Source organism: Peromyscus leucopus, chromosome 16_21 (genome assembly GCF_004664715.2).
Source record: "Peromyscus leucopus breed LL Stock chromosome 16_21, UCI_PerLeu_2.1, whole genome shotgun sequence".
NCBI lineage: Eukaryota > Metazoa > Chordata > Mammalia > Rodentia > Cricetidae > Peromyscus > Peromyscus leucopus.
Window position 1 is genome coordinate 12,680,736 of NC_051084.1, and position 9,296 is coordinate 12,690,031.

Genomic DNA, 9,296 nt, shown 5'->3' on the forward strand with positions numbered 1-9,296 from the left:
GAGATCCGCCAGCCTTTGCCTCCCGTGCTGGGATTAAAAGCGTGTGCCACCACCGCCGGCTGCAATAAGCACTCTTAACCCCCAGAGCCACCTCTCCAGCTCTGTGTTGCTTTGTTCTTGGGGTCGTCACTGTGAAATAATCTCCGGCGAGTTCTCGGCCTGTATTTTCATCCACAAAGGATACACTGGAATTATGTCTCTACCCCAGCTGCCGACCTAGACGCCACTTGAGAGTTCGTTGCTGTCATTAGGAGCTCTGTGTTATGAATAAATTTGTCTCTGTGTGAAAGGAGCCAAAATGAGCGGCTTGTGCAAGATGAGCATTTCCTGCCCCACATAGCATCCCCAAGTGGGTAGCTCAGGGCTTACGGCATACTGTTCTGAAGTTGATTCGAAGAATTATTCCTGCTCTGTGTCTCCATAGTCAAGATGGCACATGGTTGAGTCTGTTAAGTTAAGAGTGCTTGCTTATCTTGGAGGACCAGCGTGTTTTGTTCCCAGGACCCACATCGGGCAGCTCATAACTGCCTGTAATTCCAGCTCCAGGGGATCTGGCACCCTTTTTTGGTCTCTGGAAGCACTCTCTAATATAACAGCCCTTTGTAGGCCTCCGATATTGGAATAGAAGCAGCCAGTGTTACAGCCCTTGCCCTGGACCCTGGGATACTTGACCTTGAAGGCTCTGGAAGTCTTGTGGCAGCCAAGGCCTGCAGTTTCTCTTCCCTGGCTCTGTACTAACCTTGTACGGCTCTCTGCTCTTTCCTCCTCTCTTCTCCTTCCACCCCTGGGAAGGAGGTGCCAGGCCACTCTCCAGCCTCCTCTCTTTGTTTTCTTGAGACGGCGTCTCACTATGTAGCCCTGGCTGGCCTGAGACTCTCTGTGTAGACCAGGCTGGCCTCAAACTCACAGAGCTCTGTCTATCTCTGCCTCCCGAGTGCTGGGATTAAAGGTGCACCGTTACTTACAGTCATACTTCTTTTTTTTCTTTCTTTCCTTCCTTCCTTCCTCCCTCCCTCCCTCCCTCTTCCCCTCCCTCCCTCCCTCCCTTCCTTCCCCAGCCTCTATTTTCTCTTTTCCTTCTTTCCTCCTCTCTAGCCTCCCACCTTAGTACTGGGGATCAAACCCAAGGATTTGTACATGCTGCATAAACACCCTCCCCCTGCCCCCCCCCCACCGTGATTTCTATAGTCTCCAAATAGCCAACTATCATAAATCATCCCAGGCCTACATTTGACATCCATAACTCTGTATCACTTGCAAAACAAACAGCCAGAAACTCACACCAAAGGAGAGGAAAACAAGGCGGTATTCCTGATTTGGGGTTCCCACTGCTCCCCATCCCTTGTGTCCTTAATAAAATCAGATGTGCGATAAATACTTGAGCTTGAAGTTGATCCTTGGCAAGCTGATGGATGTGTCAGCCAGGCTCCAGATGGAAAAGAAATGGGGTAATCTACTGAACTGATTTTGAGTACTTCCAAAATATCCACCTTAATTACTGATCACAGATACCTCTAGAATGTAAGATACTTGATGACTCATTATAAGTACTTACAAAATAAGCTTGATTAAAGGAGTCAGAAATATCATACAGCTCTGTTTACATAAAACAGCATTTAGTACACAAGTTGTCCGAAGCAGATGCGCACCGCCCCACCCGCCACCCCCCTCTACCTCTGGTTTCCTAAGGCATTTTCCCCTTGAGGCTCAGTTGGTAGAATGCCTGCCTACCATGCACAAACCCCAGCACTGTATAAACCAGATGTGGTGGTGCACACCTGTAATCCTAGCACTCAGGAAGAAGGAGGCTGGAAGGTCAGAAGTTCAAGGCTATCCTCAGCTACATACGGAGATTGAAGTTCAAGGCTATCTATCCTCAGCTACATGCAGAGATTGAAGGCAAGCTTGAGTTACCCGAGACTCTGATCGCAGTCTCAAAGTAAGTAAATAAATAAACAAACCAGTTCCCTCTTGAAACTAGAGCATCCTTTCCTGACTCCTCCCATCTGAGAAGCATGGATCTTTCCCTCATAGTAAGAGCACCAGAGATGGAGTGTAGACAGAGCAGGCAGTTCAGCCTGACTTTGCAGGGTGTCCCTACAGAGCGGGAGGGCCACCGCTGAGCACTGAGCCCTTCTTCCCTCCTCCCATAACTGAGGAAGCAGGAGGACAATCTTTTGTGTCATTCAGGTCCTAACTGTTGTCACTTACAGTTTTTTTTTTCTTTTTCTCAGCAGCAATTGTGAGTGGGTTCATCTCTGCGTCTCGCCTCCTGTTCGTTTTCAAGCTTGTCGGGAACGTGACCTCGTAGGCGAGCCTGGCTGTTGGTCGTTTTCCACTCCAGGCTTCCCGTTTGGGTGGAGTCAGGGGTGGGGGGTTTGGTTTAGCAGAGTTTAAGTAGAGGAACAGCTGGACTAGCAAGCATTCACAGGGGTCTGGTGTTTTCTATTCAAATTGTAGCGGGCTGGGGGCGCCTTGGAAAAGAACCATCAGACTGTATTTCTTACATTTCAGCTCGAATCTTACATTTGGGGGTAGGGCGCATAAGAGTGGATGAATAAAGGAGTTATATGAAAGGTAGAACCCCCTAGAGTGTAGGGCTCCCAGTCCCAGCCTCTGCTCCCACCAGACACACTATGCTGGCTCATCCTGGGGGCCGGAGGAGGACCTCGCCCTGAGTCACCCTGCCGTCTCCACAAAGCTCTAGCTCTAGGATAGGTGAATTCAGGCTTGCCTTGTCAAGCCGGCCTGCGGGAGAGGAGGAAACAGGGAGGACAGCAGGACTCGGCTTCACAGGCTACATCAAGACTCCTTTCTGCCCAGCTCAGTCTTTCAAGACGGAAAAAGCCTGTGTCTCAGCTCCCTTGAACCCCATGCAGGGAAACCACACTTCCCATCATTAGCAGGGCTGCAGCCCAGCATGGACCGGCTCCTGCTCACAAAGGGAGCTGTTTGCTTTAGGTGTTTCAAAGGCATGCTTGCTTGGACATGGCTTATGGATAAAAGTCTAAAGCTGAAGGAATCTCTTCTTTCTAATGTTACCAACTTAAAGAGAGAGAAGCACCTTATTTTTATGTCTCTTGGATAACAGAGGGAAGACATATCATAGGTGGGGGTTTGGGGTGTGGCTCAGTGGCCAAGACTTGGCTAGAATGCACAAGACTCTGGGTTCATCCTCAGCAACAACAACAACAACAACAACAACTTAGTATAAATAAAAGTGAAAATACAGCATGGGAATGGGAAGCGGTCACTGCAGAAGCTGAGACTCCTGTCTCCCTCAACAGTATTGATGATCAGATATGATGATCATATCAATCAAATATGACCAGATATTCACCCAGGACCAGTAGCATCTGTCTGACAAGAATTTCTCTTCCAAACACTCCATAAGCGAGTGCTATTGTTAGCGTCACTCTCCTCTTACATCAGGGAAACTGAGGCTTGGAGCAGGCAAATAGCATCCTCAGCTCTTCCAGTAAATGGCAGGGTTAGGATCTGAACTCACGCAGCCTGGCTCTGCATTAGGTATACCTCACTATGCTGCAGTCCAGGGAGCTGGTCACGAAGAAACCACCTCTCTACCTACACAGAGATAAAAGGAAAAACAAAAACCAACTTCAGCGGGCTGGAGAGATGGCTCATCAAATAAGAGCACTGGCTGATCCTCCAGAGGACCTGGGTTTGGTTCCCAGCACCCACATGATGGTTCACGACCCTGGAACTCCAGTTCCAGGGGATCTAAGGACCTCTTCTGGCTTCGGTGGGCATCAGGCATGCACTTGGTGCACAGACATACAAGCAGGCAAAACACACATCCACATAAACAACAACAGCAGCTTCAGGCTGGAGAGAGGGGTTGGTGAGGTCAAGGTGCCTGCTGCCAATCCTGATCCTTCCCTGGAATCGCCACAGTGGAGGGAGAGAACGATTCCTGACTTCCTCCTGCATCCTGTAGCACGAGCACATGTGCACACACGAGAAATAACCATAAAAACTTTAGGGCTGGAGAGATGGCTCAGAGGTTAAGAGCACTGGCTCTTCTTCCAGAGGTTCTGAGTTCAAGTCCCAGCAACCACATGGTGACTCACAACCATCTGTAATGAGATCTGGTGCCCTCTTCTGGCGGGCAGGGGTGCATGCAGATAGAACACTGTGTACATAATAAATCTTTAAAAAATAAAAAAATAGCCGGGCAGTGGTGGCACAGGCCTTTAATCCCAGCACTCGGGAGGCAGAGGCAGGCGGATCTCTGTGAGTTCGAGGTCAGCCTGGTCTCCAAAGTGAGTTCCAGGAAAGGCGCAAACTACACAGAGAAACCCTGTTTCAAAAAACCAAAAAAAAAAAAAAATAATAATAAAATAAAAAATAAAATAAATAATAATAATAATAAAACTTACTTTAAAGAGCTCTGGCAGCTGGCTCAGTGGTTAAGGGCACAACTGATTTTGAAGATGGCTTGACTTCCTTTCCCAGCATCCATGTTGGGGTGGCTCACAACCGATTTTAACTCCAGCTCCAGAGGATCTGACACCTTCTTCTGGCCTCGGTAGGTACCTGCACACACGCACACACATAAATAAATAATAAAATAAATCTTAAGAAATATGAGCAGCAGGAATGCCTACCACTTTGGGGATGGTGTGGTGTGTCTTCTGCACCCTCCCCAGGTTTACATTCTGGCTACAGCAGAGTCCACCGAGCCCAGTGAAGGATACAGGAAGTAGTTGGGGTTGACTTTAGGGAAGGTTATCTGAAAGGAAACATTGGCTCAGGACACCCAAGGCCAAGTTCTCAGCACAAAGGAGATTTATTTGCCACTGAGAGATGGAGGGCGGGGGGGAAAAAGAGACCAAGACCGGAGAAAGAGGACGAGGAAGAAGGGGAGGGACAAGGGAGAGGAGGCAGGGTACCTGTCCTGGAATAGAGAGGAGACACACAGACAGGGCACACAGGAAAATGGCAGTTTATAAAGGTACAAGGGGAAACCCTGTGTTAGGACAGGTGCTTAACGTTAATTGGGCATGTTAATTAGTTGAGCCAAAGGGGGCTTTTGATGCTGGATTTCAATACTTTGATAGCTGGACCTTGGTAGTCAGCATCAGGAGGAGGAAGTGGCCAAATAAGGAAACAGACCTTGGTGGCTAGCTTTAGAAATGTAATCTAACGGTTTTTACCAAGGCCGAGGGAATGGGAGTGGGGAGTGGAGGCCATGGAGGGCGAGGCCTGCCAGAGCCACATGCTGGAGTGGGCTAGTGTCCCTTCATTCCCACCTTTTTGTTTTATTATTGGGGGTCTGGGTGTTGGGTAAGTGGGTGTCATTCTCTCTGGCTACTTCCTGCCGGCACTGGAGTGGTGTTGTTAAGGGGACCTAAGGAGGCTGAGTTGTTGATCAAGGCCAGGAAGAACATGCTGTCTGTGTCCGTTGATGTCCAGGTTCTGCGGGACCATCTGAGGCTAGGGAAGTGTTGTCTGTGAGGCTGGACCAGGATGCAGATTCCAAGAGGACAGCTGAGGCTGGCGCTGGAGTTACTGGAGCAGTCTGTAGTTGATTTGAAATCTGTTGGGACAGATGTGAAGTGAAGCCGTTTAGAAGAAAATATTTTATCTTGGATTACATTTGAAACTGTTAGGTTCATGGTCCTGGAGTTGGAAAGAGTGCCAAGACTAGAGAAATGGGAACCAGTGAAAGGGGGAGAGAGCCCGCCCTTAGCAATAGGCAGTAGCCAGGAAGACTTAGGCTGTTGGTTGGCAGGAGAACTTATCTGAAGTCTGTTTGAGAGTTCTTGAGAGGAGCCAGGAACATTTAGATTGGCTATATCCGGTTAATTGGGGGAACAACTGCTATCTGAAAGCAGACTCTGGTTGTGTTGGGGAGAATTTGAGAGGCTTCCGTTACATCAGAATAGTTTTCCCTGGGGTGTTTAGGTGGGTTCTGAAATTGAGGTATTTTAGGAACATGGATGATTGGGAAAGGCTCTTGGCAAACTGTCTGTAACAGGTTTTGAGGGTTGCTTCGGACAGGTTGAGAAAACTTAGCTTTGGTTACCAATGGGGGACTTCAGTGGTTAAAGGGACAAGTAATCAGTAGGGGAGGTGGGGCATTGGCAACTTGGGTCTCGGCCGCGAGAGGGACGGCAGCTAACGGAGCGCTACAAAGATGGCTTGTCTTGAAAATGCAAGGGCAGATAAATCTTTGTGCTGAGAGCTTGGTCTTGGGGGTCCTGAGCTGATACTTTTCCTCTCCTTGTCCACCAACCAGGAGTCCTGCCACAAACCAACAGTTGGCCTTCTCTATGGGTGTGTTCTCACCTTGTTATGCCCAGATTGTGACCCCAAAGAGACCACTGAAGACCTTGGATGTCCAGAATGCAAAAACAAGGTTTATTCTGTAGATACAAGTCTAGACAGGGAACTCGTTCCTACACCCAACACAGTGAGGCAGGGAGGAGTTGCTCTTTCTTTGTGAGGCTGGCTTTTTAAAGGCAAAACCCACAAGCCCTTCAGGGGGGTTGGGGGGGGGTTGCACGGTGCAACTCGGATTGGTTTATTTTTATCTCTGTTCTCTTTTAATTGGGTGAGCGTATGTGACCTTTGAATTTACTGGTTGGTGGTTACAGTTATCACTTTGGGGGCTGTCCAGGACAAGTCCCAGGCTTTGTCCCTGAGCCGCCACGGGGGCTGGCTGGCCAAGCACGTACTGACTGTGGGGGCCGGCTCAGTGGTCCAGGCTCTGTCCTTGACTCATGCACATAATTCTAAGTTGGTGAGGGGTCCCAGACAGTAAACATCTGGCTGAACTTTGAGCAGTCAGAGTATGTGCAGAAAGGGAGCTACTGCAAGGACTATGTCTTTGGTTCACAGCCCTCCCAGAGACTGCTTGCTCAGTCTCAGGAAACTGAAATTGAGGCCTGATCTCTGAGAGAAGACTGAGCAGCCTGTTATGGCATCTGCTCAGTCCATTCAACCTGTGGATCTAGCCAACCACTGATTGAAAACTTGAAAACCAAACTGCGCTTATATGGAACACGTACACTTTTTCCTAGTCCTTGTTCCCTCAACCATGTAGTTAGAACTTACGTAGCATACGTTGTTTTAGGGATTGTAGAGCAATGGTTTAGAGCTGCAGCTCCTAACCTTTTACAGGGGTCACCTAAGACCATTGGAAAATACAGATATTTACATTCAGATTTATAACAGTAGCAAAATGACAGTTACAAAGTAGCAACAAAAATAATCTTATGGCTGGGGGTCATCACAACATGAGGAACTATATTGAAGGGTCTGGTCGAAGCATTAGGAAGGTTGAGAAGCACTGGTTTAGAGTATAGGAGAGGTAAAGGTGCTTTGTACCAAAGCTGATGGCCTGAGCTCAGTCCCTGGAACACACATCCCGTTAGTCGTTCTCTGGTGTCTACATGTGTCTCTACACACAAAGAAATAATAATAAATACGTGTAATGAGTGTATAGGAGAGAATATGCATAAGGTGTGGTATATGTAAATATACTACAATTTATTTTATTCATGAAACACTTTACATTTATTTATTAATTATGTCTATGTGGGGGGCATGAGTGTGGAGGTCAGAGGACAGTTTGCAGGAGTTCTCTCTTATGTTCATCCTGGGGGTCCAAGTGCTGGGATTAAAAGGCGTGTGCCACAAGCCACCATGGTTTGCTGACTGTGTCTTTATACACTTGAGTGCAGGTACCCTTAGAGTCCTGAAGAGGGTGCCAGATTCCCTGGAGCTGGAGTCCCAGGTTGTGAGCTGCCCAAAGTGGATGCTGGGAATGTAACTCTGGTCCTCTGGAAGAGCAGCTAGCACTCTTAACTGTTAATCACTTTGAGGATAATTTCCATACTGCGGAAGTCATCGGACGGAAGTGTGCATGTCAACAACCTTTAATGTAGCTGGATTTTCCAATGGGACCATAGGCTCCTCGATAAATTATTATTTATCTTATTATTTACTTATAATAATATAACAACAATTACTTATGAATTATGAAAGCTCAGCTGAGAGTTTAGGCTTGTTTCTAACTAGCTCTTTTATTTATTTAAAAGATTTATTTATTACATATACACTGTTCTGCCTGAATGTATGCCTACACACCAGAAGAGGGCACCAGATCTCATTACAGATGGTTGTGAGCCACCATGTGATTGCTGGGAATTGAACTCAGGACCTCTGGAAGAGCAGCTAGTGCTCTTAACCTCTGGGCCATCTCTCCAACCATAGCACTTATATTTAAAGTAACCCATTTCTGTTCATTTACTTTCTGCCTTGTGCGTTTATTACCTCATCTCTGTACTGCCCATCCGGCTTGCTCTGTGTCTCCGGGCATTTCCACCTCCCTCTTCCCAGCATCCTCTGGGCCTGGAAATCCTGCCTAGCTATTGGCTGTGCAGCTTTTTATTAAACCAATCAGAGTGACACGCCTTCACAGTGTACAAAAAGATTGTTCCACAACATTAGTAAATATGTACGCTTGTGTAGCTCTCGATTTGACTGCAATCTACTTTTAGAACATTTTAAATAGCAGCCTCTCCCCAGCTCCTTCAAGTCCATTTGCATTCAATCTGCTCTCTCACACGTGTAGCCCCAGGTACCTGCGTGCTGTCTCTATCGATTTGCCTGCTATAATTTTTAAAAACTCAGTAACAAAAGGAGGTCATGCAAAAAAAACAGATGCTAAATAGGAACAGACCGAACCAACTTTAAAATGAACAGAGTTTTAAAAGTTACTCCAAAGCGGGCTGTAAGGGGCAGAGGGATAATTTAGCTACAGAGTACATCCTTGTCATCCTCTTGGCCCTGGGTTCTATCTTCACCCCAAACCCAAAGTAGGCTATAGGTATCATCAGAATGTAGTTATAAAGGAATGTTTGTTTGTTTGTTTGGTTTGTGTGTGTGTGTGTGTGTGTGTGTGTGTGTGTGTGTAGGGCACCCCTATCCCAGGCTGGCCTTGAACGTACTGTGTAGCCAAGGCTGGCCTGGAATTCATCTTTCTGTTTCTACCTCCACCACACCCTGCTAAAGAAAAAAAGGGGCGGGGTGGAAATAACAGGTTCCAGTTCGTAGCTGCTAGACCTGGGGTGGTGGCTTTGGAGAGCAAGGAAGGGAAGGTATTAGGCTGTGGAAGACAGTCTCGTTAGACTCACGAACCGAAGGAAAGCGGTAGTGTTTCTTATTTTCATCATTTACTATAGTCTTTAAGTATTTGTGTGTACACACAAAGCCGCCAGGGTGCGCAAGTGGCGGTCAGGGGCCAATCTGAAGGGTCCGATTTCTCT